Here is a 1,197-nt window from a genome sequence, read left to right as displayed (position 1 = left end):
AATACATTGTATTAATATATTGGACTCTGGTGCAAATGTACATACTACTCTATACTTGTTCTGTCTTACAAACGTTTGGAACTCAACCCTAATAAATGTTACAATTGTGAATAAATTGTCATTCACACTTAGCAAAAGTAGAGTAATGACATTTAACATAAAACTACAAGACAAAGCTAATGAGCATACTAAGGTGAATACAATTTCACTACAAAACATATACTATCATCCCAATCTGAACTTCACACTCGTTAGTGAAGTACTATTATACAAAGCAGGATATGTTTTAACAAAAACAAACAATGAATGTATTATTTATTCTCCTACTCATACAAAGATTAGTGAAATACATGTACAAAATAACTTGTATATGATAGTTTCTCATCATAATAAATGATCTATTAATGCAATCACTATTGTTGATTTACATTAACAAATGAGTCATATTAATTTTGATTACTTGCACAAACTCATACAAGAGTATCCTGAGATTATAAGTCAAAGGATAACAGACAATAAAAATGCACAGTGTACAGATTGTATTAAAGCAAACATACAACACAATGAAATACCAAAAATACAAACAACACCTCTTACACAATGTTATGGAGATCATCTCCACATTGATATTTGGGGACCTGCTCTAGTACAAGCTTACAGCAAGTACAAATATCTTTTTACTATTGTAGATGACACTACACAATGGGTAACTATACTACCTATGCAGCATAAAAGCAATGCTTTCACAGAATATGTAAAGCATACAACAAGACTATTTACACAGTATAGTATAAGAGTTAAAACTCTCCAAAGTGATAACAATACAGTGTTCCTAAGTAAAGACTTTACTATGTATATTGAAAGTCAAGGAACAATATGTAGATTAACAGTACACAATACACTACAGCAGAACAGAGTTGTGGAACGTATGTATAAGACTATCTTTAACAGTGTATGTATGTGTCTATTATCAGCAAAGTTACCTATGAAATTCTGAGTATATACAGTACAATATCAAACGTTTATTCATAACAGAACACTAAGAGTTGCTATTAATTTTGCAACACTATATTACAAACAGTATAACAAACATTATCAAATAAATAATATACAAGAATTCAGTACATATTGTATCATACAGAATGAACAAATGTATAAACTACAACCTAGAGGTCAATACACACAATAGCTAGGTTA

This window comes from Fomitiporia mediterranea (genome assembly GCF_000271605.1).
Source record: "Fomitiporia mediterranea MF3/22 unplaced genomic scaffold FOMMEscaffold_1, whole genome shotgun sequence".
Taxonomy (NCBI): domain Eukaryota; kingdom Fungi; phylum Basidiomycota; class Agaricomycetes; order Hymenochaetales; family Hymenochaetaceae; genus Fomitiporia; species Fomitiporia mediterranea.
Note: the sequence above shows the minus strand (reverse complement) of the source record.